The 16,433-nt window shown below is 49.9% G+C and overlaps 3 long non-coding RNA genes across 4 annotated transcripts; all 3 read left to right on the forward strand.

The window, feature by feature from the left end:
• The first annotated feature begins 3,834 nt into the window (after window positions 1-3,834).
• Window positions 3,835-5,696, forward strand: LOC311430480. 2 transcript variants are annotated; one of them, XR_014688832.1, is made up of 4 exons: window positions 3,835-3,966; window positions 4,054-4,094; window positions 4,365-4,418; window positions 4,493-5,696. It is a non-coding gene; the product is annotated as an uncharacterized lncRNA (long non-coding RNA). The 2 variants fall into 2 exon arrangements; XR_014688833.1 differs by having other exon boundaries at window positions 4,519-5,696.
• Window positions 5,697-6,276: 580 nt separating this feature from the next.
• On the forward strand, window positions 6,277-7,534 carry LOC311430479. The gene is made up of 4 exons (XR_014688831.1): window positions 6,277-6,400; window positions 6,522-6,571; window positions 6,957-7,050; window positions 7,160-7,534. It is a non-coding gene; the product is annotated as an uncharacterized lncRNA (long non-coding RNA).
• A 1,339-nt stretch (window positions 7,535-8,873) lies between these two features.
• LOC311430478 lies at window positions 8,874-14,712 on the forward strand. The gene is made up of 5 exons (XR_014688830.1): window positions 8,874-9,203; window positions 10,671-10,772; window positions 12,304-12,377; window positions 12,808-12,953; window positions 14,023-14,712. It is a non-coding gene; the product is annotated as an uncharacterized lncRNA (long non-coding RNA).
• Window positions 14,713-16,433: the final 1,721 nt, after the last annotated feature.

Here is a 16,433-nt window from a genome sequence, read left to right on the forward strand (position 1 = left end):
GGGGCGCTCACTTGACCGTGATGTGCCTGACCTGGTTAGCATCTAAACCTCCTCCTCTGATGTGGTACAGCTGTCTGCTAAATTAGTTACAGAAAGATGGTGACTTTAACTCAGACAGTTCTCTCTTACCTCGCTATTGTTTTATCTGGATAATTTGAATTTGGATTAGAGCAGCGGAGGGAAAAGATGCCTTACACTGAAACGGACGCGAGTCTGTGAGAAGAAAGCCAGGCGTCCTTGGAGACTGTGCCAATGAAAAGGGGAAGAAAAATGAGTGGAATAAATCTGAGTGCACATAGTCCTGCATCCCGAAGGGAGCACAGAAGGAAGGTTGCTTGCTTAGAAGAGCAGTGGATGCTTCGTGCCCGCCTTAAAGAGAATATTAACAGAGAGAATTCTTTGTAAGACAAGCTGCCCCGCGGGGTGTGGGTAGCAAATACGTTGGAAAAAATACAGCCACAAGCTCCGAATGGCACAGTAGGCGAGCTGTGATCCGCCCGACAAGGCCTCCCGCGGGCGCCCTCTGCCGCCACCTGCTGGTGGAAAACGAGTACTGCAGGCGGCCGAGGGGCGCGCATGCGCGGTGGCACCGGCGGGCGCCCTCTGCCGCCACCTGCTGCTGTTACTCGGGTACTGCAGGCGGCCGAGGGGCGCGCATAGCGCGGTGACTCCCGCGGGCGCCCTCTGCCGCCACCTGCTGGTGGAAAACGAGTACTGCAGGCGTCCGGGGGCCGCGCATGCGCGGTGGGGTCCGGTGGCGCCCCCTGCCGCCACCTGCTGGTGGTGAAGGGGTACTGCAGGCAGCCGGGGGGCGCGCATGCGCGGTGGGGCCCGGGGGGCGCCCTCTGCCGCCACCTGCTGGTGGGAAGCGAGTACTGCAGGCTGCCGGGCGCCACGAATGCCGCATGACGCCCGTGGGCACCCTCTGCCGCCATCTGCTGGTGGAAAACGAGTACTGCAGGCGGCCGGGGGGCGCGCAACGCGCGGTGACGCCCGCGGGCGCCCTCTGCCGCCACCTGCTGGTGGGAAGCAAGTACTGCAGGCGGCCGGGGGACGCGCATGCGCCGTGGGGTCCGGTGGCGACCTCTGCCGCCACCTGCTGGTGCAAAACGAATACTGCAGGCGGCCGGGGGACGCGCATGCGCGTTGGCACCCGCGGGCGCCCTCTGCCGCCACCTGCTGGTGGGAAAGGGGTACTGCAGGCGGCCGAGGGGCGCGCATGCGCGTTGGCACCCGCGGGCGCCCTCTACCGCCACCTGCTGGTGGGAAGCGAGTACTGCAGGCGGCCGGGGGGCGCGCATGCGCGGTGACGCCCGCGGGCGCCCTCTGCCGCCACCTGCTGGTTTTAATCGGGTACTGCAGGCGGCCGGGGGGCGCGCATGCGCGGTGACGCCCGCGGGCGCCCTCTGCCGCCACCTGCTGGTTTTAATCGGGTACTGCAGGCGGCCGAGGGGCGCGCATGCGCGGTGACGCCCGCGGGCGCCCTCTGCCGCCACCTGCTGGTTTTAATCGGGTACTGCAGGCGGCCGGGGGGCGCGCATGCGCGGTGACGCCCGCGGGCGCCCTCTGCCGCCACCTGCTGGTTTTAATCGGGTACTGCAGGCGGCCGGGGGCCGCGCATGCGCGGTGACGCCCGCGGGCGCCCTCTGCCGCCACCTGCTGGTTTTAATCGGGTATTGCAGGCGGCCGGGGGGCGCGCATGCGCGGTGGGGCCCCGGGGGCGCCCTCTGCCGCCACCTGCTGGTGGAGAACTAGTACTGCAGGCGGCCGAGGGGGGCGCATGCGCGGTGAGGCCCGGGGGCGCCCTCTGCCGCCTCCTGCTGGTGGAAAACGAGTACTGCAGGCGGCCGAGGGGCGCGCATGCGCGGTGGGGCCCGGGGGCGCCCTCTGCCGCCTCCTGCTGGTGGAAAACGAGTACTGCAGGCGGCCGTGGGGCCGTGCATGCGCGTTGCTTATTACGTCGTTGTTTTTTTTGCTGTGTAATTTCCTACGCTCCTAGATTTTTCTTCATATGTAAATCACACAGAATCACAGATCTTCTAGGTTGGAAGAGACCTCAAGATCATTGAGTCCAACCTCTGACCTAACACTAACGTTTGAGCTAATTCCCGTGGAAAATATTTCATTTACTTTCTTGGTTGTATTGTCCTTTCTATGTTCAAAGCTGAGGCATAAATACGGTAAATTTTGCTTCTAGAAACACCCCAGTTCTTTTGTCTGCACTCTGCATGCTGTAAACTAGGGATAGGCACAAAAAAAACCAAATAAATAAATAAATAAAAGAACACAGCTGCTGCTGCTCCTGCTCTCTTTCTTGTGGTTTGCCCCCTCCTCTTTCCCAGGTGATTGGGTTTGGGTGCTGGGCGGGGCCAAATGGTATAGGAGCCCCAGGCATGCCATCAGAGAGCTCCTTCTGCCCGGGCTGCTCTTTGGGGTCAGTGCTTTGTTGATGCTTCTGTTAGCTACATGCAGGGTTCTTTTGGTGGGTCAGGGTCTGGTACGATCTTTTAGAGGAAACCGATCTAGTAGTATGTGCATTTATTGCTTGAAGCTCTTTGGAGGTGATTAATTGTTATAGCACATTTATGGATAGGATGTCAATGTTATTTTGTGCGTTTGCTTTGTTCTAGGTCCCTCGTGATTTTTGCAGGGTTACAGGGCAGATGCCACCAGATCTACCCCTTTTGTTGTTTTTGTTTTGTTTGATTTTTTTTTTTCTTGATTTTTCTTTTTCTTTTTTGGAAGGGGGTTTGGGATTTGAGCATCTCAATTTTGCGGGTTTGGGATTTGAGCGTCTTAATTTATTGGGTTAGGGGTTTTAGGCATAGGACTTCAGGGGTTTAGTGTGGTAAATAGTTTGGGTTAGGTCCGTAGGGGTTTCGAGGATGTTTAGGGATAGGGCTTGAGGCTTTTTTGTGTAAGGGCGGGAAGGGCTAGGGTTACAGTGAGCGCTGTTAAATGTAGTTCTCGAAAACTCGGCCTCTGATTGGCCGTGCTGGCTGTCCAGGGAATTCTGGTAGGTGTAGTTTTCCGGCACCAGGCTTCCGGTAGGCCGTGTTGACTGCCCGGAGCATGCCGGGAGATGTAGTTCTGGGACTCCGAACTTCCGGGAGGCCATGTTGGGTGCCCGGAGCATGCCGGGCAATGTAGTTCTGGGACTCCGGACCTCCGGGAGGCCATGTTGAGCGCCCAGAGCATGCCTGGAAATGAAGTTCTCGGGAACCAGGGTTGGGCTTAGGGACTAGGGCTGGGGCTAGGGTTAGAGTTTAGGGTGAGGGTTGGGGTTAGGGTTAGGGCTAGTGAATGCTGGTTCTCTGTGTTTGCAGATGACGGTGAGCGTGTTTAAACTAATTCCAGTTGAAGAAGTTTCAGTTACTTGCTTGGTGCCGTTATCAGTTCAACATTAAAAGCTGCAGCAAAAGCAAAAGGGGATTTTTGCTTCTAGAAACACCACAGGTCTCTTGTCTGCTCTCTGAATGTTTTTGAGATAAAACAGATTTTAAAAAACAAAGGAAAGGAAAGGAAAGGAAAACAAAACAAAACAAAACACAGCTGCTCCTTTTGCTCTCTTCCTACTTTCATGTGCTTTGCCCCTCCCCTTTCCCAGGTGATTGGGTTTGGGTGCTGGGCGGGGCTAAATGCTATATGAGCCCCAGGCATGCCATCAGAGAGCTCCTTCTGCCTGGGCTGCTCTTTTGGGGACAGTGCTTTGTTTTTCCTTCTGTCCGTTGCAGGGTTGTTTAGGCAGGCTGGAGTCTATGGATTTCTGGATTTTAAGTGCTTGGAATTCACTTAGGAGAGGGATGTTTAGTAGGGGCTGCTGGCTCAGTTTGGGGCGCGGTTGTCACTGCAGTTATTTTCCTACAGCCAATAGAGTAAAATTCCAGTTTGCCTTTTAGAGGTGCTATAAGTGGGTAAAGAGAACAGATGGAAGCGTGTGCCACGTGGGGTAGGCAAGCGGCTGAGGTACAGGAGGGGATGAGAGCATGTGATTTTTTTTCTGGGGATGAAATGGACTCAATTTTGTTGGTGTATAATCTGTTCTGCTCCTAGATTTTTCTTTCAATGTGAAGAAAAGTTTGAGCTAATTCCAGGTAAGAAAGTTCCAGTTACTTGCTGGGTCGTATTGTCCTTTTAATATTCAAAGCTACAGCAAAAGCGTGGGGATTGTTGCTTCTAGAAACACCCCAGTTTTCTTGTCTGCACTCTGCATGCCGTTGAGCTAAAGCAGACTAAAAAATAAATAAATACAGGAAACACACACACAAAAAACAACAATAACAAAAACAACAACAACAAAAAAAACACACCATTGGGTGATGTGTTGTGAACGCAACGATCATTTAATCCCTTTGTTTTCCCAGGTGGTGTGGATGATACTGGTTGCAGTGTTGGAGCTTGGATTTGGAGAGGAACAGGTGAGCATAGTTGTATGTTGCATCAGCAGTAGTCAGCATTGTGGAGAAGGTGGGCATCATGACCGGCATGCTAGTGAATGCTGGTACTCTGTTTTTGCAGCTGGTGATGAGCCTGGCAATTGACTAAGATGACGACCAGTGCCTGTGTATTTCTTGAGGCGGAGGGAATTTACCATGCAGCAACCTGAGAGCTAAGTTGGGGGGCACCTGGTATTTGCATATCTGGGGTGGCTAATGGGAGCTGGGAGCCAGAGCAGCGTGGAGCCAGCTGGCTGAAAATACTTGGTGCCGCTGCGAGGGTGGTTCAGGCTGGGTCACGTTCAGGCTGCTTGTGGCTGGGTCACCAGGCTAATAGAAGCAGCGGGATTATTTTGTAGCGTGAGTGCGTGCGCCAGGCAGGACAGTTTCCTTCTGTTCGTCTGTCCTGTAGTGTTGCTTCTGCAATGTCTGTTCTGTGCTTCTCGGGTCTTGATATCCTTCTAGCTTTTTACACTGGACAGACCAGACAGGCGACTTGGTAGCGGTGCTGAAGGGCCTCACTGCTTGTTTTGTCATCGTGGCTCTGATCCGAGCACTTCTTGTCTTGCAGTCGCTGCTTGAAGTGCAGTTCTGTTTCAGGTCTCGTGCATCATATTCGGTTTGAGATCGCATCTGTTTCCATCCTCGCTCTTGTGGAAGTCATCTGGGCCGCATCAGGAGCTCTTGCTTGGGAATTGATTTCCTAAGCGTCGTCTTATGTGATTAAGGAGGTATTGGGGAGGCAAGGACAGTCCCCAGACAAGGACTGTATATCTCGAAACAAGACACCGGAACTCACGATAAGGAAGCGGCAGACGGACAGAGAAACAAATGTAAGGACTATAAATCTCAAAACTGGACGTTGGAATTCATTATAAAGACACAACAAAGGGAAGAATTAGCAACAGCCAGCTCTTGCGGTTAAGAAACATGCCAACTCAGCGGATTCCTGACCAAAGGTGAAAAGTACAATGTGAGGAAGACTCGGGGTCTTCCTCCCAAAGACCCCTGCCCACGTCCCAAAGGCCCCTGCCCACAGTTCTTGGGAGGCTCTACTCAGGCGCAAGGTGCCAAAAGGCTAATTAGCATGAGAAGCGAGGGAAGGCGGGGGTAGGCAATGAATATGTATAGGCGCCGGTAGAATATTGATAGATTGATTGTATAAATTCAAGACTGCTTTCTGCTTTGGGTATGCACGATAGGTGGAGAGATCCCCCCGTGCATCCAGCGCTGCAATAAAGAATATACCGCTTAAAGGAATTTCGGCTTCGATCTTTGAATCATATGGGGTTTTCAGTCCCCATCCTTCTGGTCTCTTGTCTTGAAGGAAGGCTTTTTAGGCCTCCATCACCCCAGTTCTGGCAGTGTCTTCCAGTCGCGTGTCGTGACATTTGAGTCTCTCCTTGGGTCTGGTGCAGAGCACCTGTTGTGACTTGCTGTTGCCATAGGGCTTCCCTCCGGGGGTCACTTTTTCTTGCGCCTTGTGTTGTGTGTTTTGTTTGTAGTGTTTGTGGCGTGGCTGTGTGTGTATGTGTTTGGTCTGGAGCTGTCCTGCCTGGCAGTTAGTGATGACAGCTAACGTGGCAGTGCATGGGTGTGCTAATACATTGTCCGGACTGTGTTGGCGAAGACATCTGGTCTGCCTCTGCGCACGTACTGAAGGGCAGCAGGCACAGTCATCTCTGTGGTGTTTGTCAGATGTGCGTGTGGGGGGGAAGAGTTGAGCTGCTTGTGAGCAGCTGCTCGCATAGTGCTTGAACGGTGTGCTTGAGGAGGAGGTCTGTGGAATCTTGAAAGCTTACAGATAAGGGGTTTTTGAAACTTTTATTTTTATTTCTGTCCTGTCCCCAGTAGAGTGTAAACCTTTGGAGGAACCAGTCACAGGAAAGAGCTCCTTCCGGAACTGTTCAGCGCTCCGTAGGCAGCTCGGTGACTGGCTTGGTCTACTCCTGAGGTGTGCTGAGGTATGGGGGCTGCTGTTTTGAAATGATAATATTGTAAACGGGGTCCCTTTGTGTTGTTGAGGGATGGGTGCTAATGCTGGCAGCTGAATGATTATCTTGTGACCGTTTTCATTTGTTAAAGCTGAAACACAGTGTACAACGCGGGACTTGACCGGAGCTGCTTTTGGCAAGGTGAGCGATGAACAGATGTAGCAGGTACTTTAGGGGTGCAGTTGTCACTGCAGTTACTTAACTGCACAAAGTACAGTAAAAATCCTGTTGATATTTCAGGGGTGTTGTAGCTGGCCTAAGAGAGCAGATGGAAGCATCTGCCTCGAGGGCAGGTGAGGGAGCAGAGGTTAGGGAGCAGATGAGAGTAACTGTCCCAGCTGTGCTGTGGCTTTGGATGCTGCTTCAGCCTATGCTTTTCTTTTTGTTTCACAGGTGTGTCGCACAGGCTCAGAGGGGCCAAGCTGCACTCTGAAGAGCAGCACGGGAAGGGCGGGCTGTTTGTGAGCTGGATTGGAGCAGAACTGCCAAGTAGCACGAGGTGACTGCGAAGGGTCTTGCTTTGCAGGTGCCATGGCAGGCTCTCCACAGAAGCGGTTGAGGATTTGAGAAGAGGTTGCAGATCATCGAGGAGCGACACGTGCAGGGACGGCTTGAAAACGGTATGGCTGCTTTCTCTTCTGTTTATCAGGTGTCCCAGGCGACGTGGGCTGTGATGTTAGCCTTTAGGATCGGAACAAAGCAGGTGCTGATGGCGGTCTTCTTCGGTAGGCAAAGAGGTGCCCGAAGCCCCCTCCTGTGCAGCCTGAGCACGCCTCGCTGAGGATGAAGCTTGCTTTCCAGCAGTTCTGGAAACTGTGTTGAGGCTGAAATGCTGCGTCTGTGTTCGGGTTGGGGTTGCACCTTGGTGAGTGTAGGGATGGGTTTTAAGTGGGTGCAGCGGAGGGCCCGGCCCCAGTGTCCTGTAGTGTGTTTTGACCCATCAGCATAGCCTTTTGGTTCTCAGATAGCCTGCTGAAGTAAGTGATTTTTGCTGCGAGTGGAACGGAATTGATTTTGTTGGCGTATAATCTGTTCTGCTCCTAGATTTTTCTTTCTGCGTAAATAAAAGTTTGAGCTAATTCGAGCTGAAAAAGCTTCAGTTACTTGCTTGGTTGTGTTGTCCTTTCAATATTCAAAGCTGCAGCGAAAGCATGGGGATTGTTGCTTCTAGAAACACCCCAGTTCTCCTGTCTGCCCTCTGCATGCTGTTGAGCTAAGCCTTATAAATAAGTAAATAAACCACAGCTGCTGCTCCTCCTCTTTCTACTTTCATGTGCTTTGCCCCTCCCCTTTCCCAGGTGATTGGGTTTGGGTGCTGGGTGGGACCAAAAGGTATATGAGCCCCAAGTATGCCGTCAGAGAGCTCCTTCTGCCTTCTGGGCTGCTCTTTGGGGGTAAGTGCTTTGTTTTTCCTTCAGTCAGTTGCCGGGTTCTCTAGGCAGGCTGGAGTCTATGGATTTCTGGAATTCTAAGGGCTTGGAATTCACTTCATAGAGGGATATGTAGCAGAGGTTGCTGGCTCTACTTTTTTTTTGGGATGGTGGGATACGCTCCTGTGTTTGATCTGTATTTTAATCTCTAGATGAATCAACCCACTTGTGTAACTCTCCAGAGGACTAAAACCAGCTTGATGACATGCTACAAGAGGCTTGACCGTGTTGGTGCAGTATTACCAGGAGACTGAGCAGGGTCACCTTTTTCATCTGCAAAGGGTATGTCTGCCATTACCCCTGCCGGGGCTGCTATGCATTCATGGCCTTGTGGCATTTGTGGACTTCAGTTTGTTTGTTTGTTTGTTTGTTTGTTTGTTTTATTTGTCTGGCTCTGGTCTCTGTGTTTGAGTCCTCTGCATGTGCCGCACTGTTTGCGTATCCATTGTGGATGTGACCTTCTCTCTTTGTTTCTTGTAGCTCAGGGCGTAGGCACGGAAGCTTGAACGAAGCATGAGGGTGAGTGGACAGCAGTGGGGGCCCCGAGTTGCTCGGTGGACTGTGTGAGTCTGCTTCAGCCGTCGGGCCGGCTTTGCAAGTGCCTTGCGACAGCAGAGTACGTCTCCTGCCACGTTTCTGACACGTGCCAGACGTCAGCGGTTCCAGGGTTCCAGTTCCTGAAATGCTGGAGATGCTCGGAGCACGAGAGGAGCTGGGGCGGCTTCGGGGGGCTGGGGGAGAGGGGACAGGGGAGAGGGGGGGCGGCTGCGGCGGCGGGGGGGGGCAGAGAGGGCAGCAGGAGGAGGTGCCGTTGCGTGCGCGTGGCCGACGCCCCTCTGGATTGGCTGGAGTGCTCCGTCCCGAGGCATGCTGGGAGCTGTAGTTCTGCGCTGCCGGGCGGCCACGTGGGCTCCGGGCTGCGCGGCCGGGCCGGGGCCGGGCCGGGGCCGGGCCGTGCGCGCCGGGAGGCGCAGGTTGCCGCTGGCGGCGAGCGCGGTTGCCGGCGGTGAGGCGAGCGAGAGCCTCCGGGGGTGCCTCCTCGGAGCGTCGGGCCGGGAGGGGCGGGGGGTGTTGAGGCCGGGCGCGGGTCCTCGCTGCGCTTGATCGTTGGGCTGCGCCGCGCCGCGCCTCGGAGGCTTTCCTCTCCCTGCGTCCTGACAGCCGGCTCTCTCCTTGTGCTGCGGTTCACCGGGGCAGAAGCAGCTCCCCGCCGCTAGGACCCCTGCGGGGTTTGTTGCCGAGCGAAGGTGGCGCACCGGGTAAAGCGAGGAAAGCCGCAGCTGGCGTGCTGCGGTCGCAGGGTTCTCAGGAGAGAGAGCAGCCCGTCCGTCCCGACTGCCCAGGTAAGTCGCAGCGACCTCGGGGTGGAATCAAGGCGTGCTCGTAAGCTTCCTGCAGCCCCGGCTCCAAGGCTTCATTGAATTTGCGGAAGCGCGAGCTGCTCGGCGCTGGGAAGCGCAAAGGGAAGGAAGGCACGTAGTGCCTGCCGAGTCGTAGTAGCCTCTTAGACCTAGAATGAACTGGCCTGTCAGGCTCTGTCTGTTGCTCAGTCTTTGGTACGAGAGGCTAAACTTTGTCCCGCCTCAGCTTTCGGAGTTGTCCTAGGAATAGACCGGTGCTTGCGGGGCTTTCCAGGACGCTGGTTGCGGTCAGTGAGGACAGACGTGAGAGGCAATTTCTGTCTGTCTGTCTGTCTGTCTCTTGGTTATGTCCCAAGAGTTTTTTGCTTGAACTGTGTGCAATAAAGGAGGCCTTGGGCCTGTACTGAGCAGCGAGAGAGAGCAAAGCTCTGCGTAAGCACTGGCCGTGGCAACGTTGCTTGGGAGTTGAGCGGCTGGGGGTCTTTCCAGAGGTGGGGGGTCTTCCCAGCGGAACTCGGTACGCAGGCAGAAACGTGACCTTCGAGGTCTTTGTTTGTCTTGCGCTGCAGCTGTGGTATTTGCCCCATAACTGTATGGAGTTGCTGAATTCTAGAGGGGATGATGATAGAGACGTCCCTGGTTCAGCCTTTTTTTGCCGCAGTCCTTGCAGAAGTTGTGGAAAAATGAGTAGTATCCTTCTCTTTAAGTTCACCTTTTAAAGAGTTCTTCCTGCAGACTCCTGTCTCCGTGGTTTAGGTACGTGATTTGTGTGAAACAGAGCCAGGCTTTCCTGTTAACGAGTGCCCTGATTGAAATTCCCTGTTGTTGGAGAACAAGAACCATCAGTGGTGCTTGGCAGTTTAAAACCTCTTGGCTTACGCAAAGGCTAACTTGCCAAAGCGAATGGGAAGTAGCCTAAAGTTCAGTAAATGCGCTGAATAGAAAAGGCCGTCTTCTTGACGGGAAAAGAGCTTTGCAGAACGTGAGCTTTGTTTCCCGTAGGGCTCCCTGCTTGCCCACCTGTTCAGCGATTACTGCAGGCTTTGACTGGTCCCCTCAGGCCCAATATCGCACACGTGCTGTGCTGCAGACGGTGCCTTAGCTTCCTTGCCGTCTCGTGCTGCGTTACTTGTACCTGCGGAAAACTTACTTCAGTGTCACAGAAACCCCGTGGGAAGCGTTCCCGACTCACGCCGGTAGGACCATCCCGTCGCGGCTGGTAAAATCCAGGAGCAGGACGATGCTTGGAAGAACGTCACCTATGGAGGAGAAGACAACAGTCTCCTTCCTGTTAGGCAACAGGTTTCCAAGACTGGTTTCCCCACCCCCCTGTGCGTTTTGAAGGAGGCAGTCCCTAAGCTGATGCAATCCAACTATCCAACTGCATCTAAGATGCTGGTTGTTACTTCCATAAGCTATAAAGGAACTTAATGTGTTCTGTGTTTTTAGGTCGAGGCTCGTGTGCGTGAGTTTGGCTTGTCGCGATGGCCGGTGTAGATGATCGCTCACGTGCCCCAAAGCTCCTTGTGCTGATGCTGGATCTGCCCCACGGTAAAGGACCGCATGCTGTGTGTTCAGCTTTTCTTCCTTACCGTGTCGTCCGTATGTATGTATGTATTTACTTCTCTGAAGGAAAGGGTGGATTTTTCGTGGGTCCCTCTGTGCGCGTCTCGAACCAGGCTGCAGTAAATACGCGTAAGCGAGTAGGCTGCTGCAGCGCGTCCTGGACAGTATCAGGGTGCTACTCTGCTAGCAGTGGAGAGCTGGGTGAAGGTGCCCAGGGTAAGGGCTTGTTCTGCCTCAAGTTGAACAGAAAGTTTCAGGAGTTGAGCATCCCAGGGGATGTTTGTGGGACTGCTGTTAGACGATAAAGGTTCGGATGGCTGTCGACGAAGGGGATTTTGTTGGTTCTTTTTCGATAGCTGTTCCTGCCAAAGATCGCGTCGGTCACAAAAGGTAGTAGTAACCTTGCGGTTTCTATGTTCTGTAGCGTTTGTACTAAAATACACTGGCAGATGAATAAATGAGCAGGTACAAATACACGTGACTCTGTAGCTGAGACTAAATAACGTGCAGTTTCTTCTGTGTTTTATCTTTCAAAGCACGTTGTTGCTGAGCGCCTGAGCTTTTTGCTCGCATTACCGAGGAAAGGAATGGCAGTGCTTCTTCCCCCCTCATCTCTCTTTTTTTTTTTTTTTTTTTTTTTCCCCCCTCTCCTCTTCTTCCTCGATGACAGGGTACTCAATGTTTTCCTCGGATGTCCACGTGAAAAACGAAATAAATAAATAAATGCTGATGGTGAAGACACTGACAGAATTGGGTGACATTTTCAAGGTAGAGGAGGGGCGAAGAATGTGGAAATTCCTGGTACATTAGTGGTGCTCTGTTAACAAAACTGACGTATACGCCACTTGCTGTTCCTAGTTTTTTGGTTTGGTTTTCCTTTCAGTAGTCTCCCCGAAGGCTTTTGCGGACACACGGTGTATCTTTTCTGTTCTTTTCAGTATTCTGAAAAGTATTCAGTATTTCTTTTTCAGTATTCGTTTGTCAGGAAAGACGACCGTGCAATCCGAGGGCTGTGGACAACCATCTACCAGGTGGTTGTTGCAGCCTCCATCGGTCATGTTATTTGTGCTTTTAGCTCGCCCTCTCCTGTATCTTGAGTTGAATTTTTTTTTTTTTTTTTTTGGCAACACTATGTTTGCAGTGATAGCATTGCTGCCGAGGTATTTTTGACTAAAAATGATCTTAACTGTAGTAGTGAATTCACAGAGTGTGGCTTTGTGTAACGACTCCCGCGATCACAACTTTTTTTTTTTCCTTTGTCACAGATAGGAGGAAAGCTCTTTCCAGAGAGATGGAAAGAAAGTTGTTTCAGAATACGTTCAGAATGTCTGAAGTTGTTTTGGAATTTTTTTTTGTTTTGTTTTTTTTTTTTTAGTAGTTAACAGTAGTACAGCCCACAGAGCAATTTCTTTGTGCGTGAGAACTCGCGGGTTAACTGAAAGTTACTTGTTTTATTATAAAACTAGGATTTGAAGCCACGGGCATTCAGAAATGCATATGATATGTCTTGTCACAGTCTTCTAGATCAGCTAACCGGAATGAGAACCAATCTTCTGAAAACACACAGGGATATCGTGGGGCAGGATGAAGGTAAATGGACACAATTATTTATTAATATTCTGGTACAGCTATTTAATTCACCTAAGTAGTGTTTCTGTCCTCGGTGTGGGAGAGGAAGTAGACTTTGCATCGTTTCTTGGGTCAGTCGTCCTTCCCTAGATTCCGAAGGAAAAGAATGAAATTTCTGCCTTCTGTCACAAAACATGTTGTGCGTGCTTGGAATTTGAAAATTAAGTTTCATGGGTGAGCTTTCCTGTGCAACAGGATGCAGTAGATGTTCTTATAGTGATGGTGAAAGGAAAGAGGGGCTTTATTTGCCTTTTGCTTTTCCTTTGTTTTGTAGAGGGAGGAAATAGTGATTTCTAGATCTTAAATGCTAACACTGGAAATGGAAGCATGCGAGGCTTGTATTTCCTTAGTCTTAAGGTAGACTAAATTTAGATACCTTGTTCTGCTGCAGACTGCCTTCACGGCGTTCCTGTTGCTCAAAGGGGAAATCATCAGGAGTAGTTGAAAATGATGCCTTCACCCCTTCGGGAGATTGATCCAGATCAACCAAAAAGGCTTCTTCATACACTTGGCAGTCTGTTCAAACAGGATGAGAAGGTAGGAGAAGTCTTGCTATCTGCTGTATCATTATTTGAAAAGTAACTGAATTGTAACACGGAGGCAAATACTCTGGTAGTGAATTGACGAAGCAATTGTTTTTTACTTATATTAAAAAAAAAAAAAAAAGTCTTTTCAGGGTACGATGATAGATGAAGCAGATAAATTTGTTGCTGGGCCTCAGAATAAGATCAAGCGTCCTGGAGAGCCCAATACTCCAGCATCACTAAAGAGAGAAGGCGTAGCACGTCGCCGCTATTGCGACGGCCACAGTCACTGTTGTGACAAACCATGTTGGTGGGAAAGGGCCACCCTGTGCTGCTGGATCTCCGTCACCATATCTGAACCTCAAAGGCATGCCAACAAATAAAGGTGTGTTGGAGTTGTTGTAGTACAGGAACTTGTGTGGTCATAAATGGACATAGTGTGCAGGAAAAAAAAAAAAGGTCTCCGTGCTTTCTGTGTTAATTCAAAAGGACACGTAAGTTTTAGAGTTAATTGGGACTGAATTTCTTTGGTCGGCTTAGACAAACAGGCTGTTGCTATAGGTAACGAAGTCCTGAATGAGCAATAATTTGGAACTGTTTCTAAAAAGTGCTGAAACCTTTCACCACGATGGTTTGGCGGTAGCAAGGATTTCATTTCAGCTTTTAATTCTCATTTGTGTATTCTATAGTGGGGAAGGGAGAAGTGGGGAAGGAAAGTGTGTAAAAAAAAAAAAAAAAAAATTTTTAAATTTCTCACAAATAGTAATTTACCCACCTGTTGCAGCAGAGTCGAAAGAAAAATTTGCTGGAACTGGGGGAAGGAGGGGAAACTTTAGTTTGCTTTAGTCACTGAAATGGGAATACAGCAAATAACTTCACGACAGTCATATGAGACGGTAGCAGCCCAAAAGGAGGTATTCCTGTGGTTGCGTCAAAGGGTGAATAAAACTACTGAAGTGATCTGACAGTGCTGAGTAACTCTCTCCACAGTACTTTCAACAAGAAGGGATGCAGAATAATGTCCTTCTGTGTTTTTTGATCCTGCAGTTATATGCACTACTAAGCTCCTTCTTAATTTTCAGACACTGGTATCAGTACTGTCCAAGATGGTAATGGAGAGAAGAAAGCAGAAAACTGTCAGTTGCTGGAAGAGCAAATTGATGGCTTGTCTGTGCAAATGGCTTCTTCGGTTCCAGCTGTTAAGGGAGAGGATGAAATGTCACCTGGTGACTTAGACTCTCTACATGATGAGTTCAATTGCTTAAATGATGCAAAGATGGCTTGGATCGTAAACCTGGTACCAATGCACTTGTTCGAGGGCCTCTAAATTACAGCGTGGCTGGAGATGACCAAAAACGAGTGATGGAGTCTACTTCTGAATCTGTGCCAAATTGATTTAAAATAACACCTACAATGTTGGAGGGAAGCGATGCTGGTATTAAAATCAGAGTGGTGAAAGAGGTTTGCAAACGTGGAAGAAGTAAGTTCTTTATTAGTGTATTAAAAATAGGCTAGGGGTACAGAAGACTTTTTCTTGAAATGAGGATCTATTTTGAAAATAAAACCTCAGATTTGGAATGATTTTTGATTACTCGTGTACAAGTAGTGGAAGAACAAGAAAGTAAGTACATGTATTCAGAGTCCAACTTTATATCCTCACCGTCCTTACTGCAGCACTCTTAAGCAGGCTTAGTCACAGCACCATTCGTGTTTTCATAGTTGGTTCAGAGAAGAAAACACAGAAACCAATGAAAAAATACTGTTGTTTCACATCTAAGGTGTCCGGTTCATTCTTTTGCGCTACTTTTTTTTTTTTTGTTGTTAAACTTTATACGAGACAATCGTGCTCATGCTCCACATAGATCGGTCATCTTGTAAAGAGTAGTTATCTTAAACCTCTGCTTTCAAAAATGACAGCTCTAGGTTGAAACATGGCTCGGTATCCCTTTGTTTCTATTAACTGCTGATCATGGCAGCGTGTTCGTGGAGATACAAGGCTTCTCTGCTGATTAAACCTAGTCTGCATTTTCCAAGGGCAGGTGTTTCTAGATACTGCTCTTTTAAGAGAACAAAATTCAGCGTTACATTTGAATATCAGCTAATCGATATCACTTCAAATTATTGGTATGCTGGCTTTTTTTTCTTACGTGCATTACTGTATGCAGAAATGGGAAACTCTAGGCTTTGTTGTTTTTCCTTTGGCTGTTGAGATTTACTGAAAATGCATTTACAAGATCTGTTTCTAATATCTGTTTGGATCTCTTCTTTAAGATCGTGAAAAAAATCTTCTCTCTTCTTGAGGAGGTACGTACAAGGACGGATGGAAACTCAGAAGTATTTCATTGAATTTGCTATAAGGGAAGGAGCAAGGTTTGTATAGATACGAATGATTCGGAGTTAAACGCTAACGTTGTTCATGATAGCAAATCTCAGTCTTTTCCAAAACAAGTGTTTTGTTTTGACATACCTAAATTATTACAGTTTCAGCGGTCAAACTGCCGTTGTATTTTCTGAAGTAAATGGTCGTTACCTAGAGCTGAAGTGTGAAATAGAAAGATACGGGTGGTTATGGAAGAAAGACCCAGAATTTGCGTGGGTTGGGGAAAGATGGCTGTATCAAATTAAATTTGCCATTCTGATGTCAGAAATGAGGGAAGCTCTTCCATGCTGGAAACAGAGAGCCTCCGCTAATACTGTTTGTCGTGGCCAAATAATACTGAGTTATTTAACTGCTGTTTTTGGAAGAAGAAATGAAATTACTTCCCTAGGTTTAAAAATCGTGTCTTAATACAGCACTTAGAGAGAACGCTAGAGGAGCTAGAGTTCAACAGCCTACCCAACAGAGTTAATCAGGTGAACGGTAGATAATAGTGTACCAGCCAGAGGAATACGGACCGGGAATGAGTTTGCTGTGCCGCAGAAGAGTGGAAGAGGACGTAGCTGTTGCCCTCGCCATCCTGGCGGTCAAGTGATCTTACTGTCAGAGTCCGAGAAGAAGCAGCAGAGCTTTAACTTTACGAACCTCTATCGGCAGAAGCTGGGCTGTAACCTTAAGGACGTGCTATGAAAGGTGTGGCTTTTTTCCTGTGGAGGGTGCTCTTTGCTCAACAGGCTGAAAAAAATAACCATTGCTGCCCCTCCTGCAGGTGGTGAGAATTTACTCACTTGAATACTGTCATTAGCTGTTTTACGTGCAATAGGCAGTGGATCGCACTAAAATGGGGCACTGTCAAATGCACACAGTGTCTGCATTGTGGAGAGATCCCATCTGTTGTGTCCCGTCCCCCCCCCCCCCCCCCCCCCCCCCCCCCAATAAAAAACCAACCAAACAAACAAAACTCCCAGAAACACCTGCACTGGTAATATTGCATGTTGCCAGCACAGAGACGAGGGCCTTGTTCCCGAGAACTGCTAGCCATGCCTTTAAACTTGAGATTCAGCGTAGATCGAGAGTAAAGAAACTGCTGTTGTGTTAATGAAAGCTAAAGACAGC

The sequence above is a fragment of the Aythya ferina genome, assembly GCF_964211825.1.
Source record: "Aythya ferina genome assembly, chromosome: 1".
Taxonomy (NCBI): Eukaryota; Metazoa; Chordata; class Aves; order Anseriformes; family Anatidae; genus Aythya; species Aythya ferina.